Genomic DNA, 596 nt, shown 5'->3' with positions numbered 1-596 from the left:
AGTCGCTAATAATAACTCTGAATAATAAATAAGTCGCTAATAATAACTCTGAATAATAAATAAGTCGCTAATAATAACTCAGTGTCAATCATCTAATAAATAAATAAATCGCTAATAAATAAGTCTGAATAAGTCGCTAATACAATAAGTCTGAATAACAAATAACCCACGAATAATAAAATAAGTCTGAATAATACAACTATGATACTACTGATAATCTCCTCCTCTAGAAATATATAAAGCTCTCTCCAATAAGACACGCATCTCATCTTCAGGACCACCCATATGCAAATCTAAACTCTGCTGTATAAGACCACCAACTGCGTGACACCGTGTACAACTAGTATCGGGACCAGCATCATGACTAGGACCAGCATCAACATCATAACTAGGACCAGCATATGCAGCAACATAAGGGATCATCCGAGGATGAGATATCCTATAATACCACTGGATGTATCCCTCAACACACTCATGTGGATATGCAGTTGGATGCAATCTAGCTCGAAGTGATCGTACAGAATTCCGGTACATACTCCATTCAACGTCGCCATCACGTGCAACAAGCATCGGTGGTGTAGGAGGAATGTGTTGAG

Source organism: Cicer arietinum, chromosome 4 (assembly GCF_000331145.2).
Source record: "Cicer arietinum cultivar CDC Frontier isolate Library 1 chromosome 4, Cicar.CDCFrontier_v2.0, whole genome shotgun sequence".
In the NCBI taxonomy this organism is placed as follows: Eukaryota; Viridiplantae; Streptophyta; class Magnoliopsida; order Fabales; family Fabaceae; genus Cicer; species Cicer arietinum.
The sequence above is the reverse complement of the archived record's forward strand: the minus strand, read 5'-3'. Positions refer to the sequence as shown.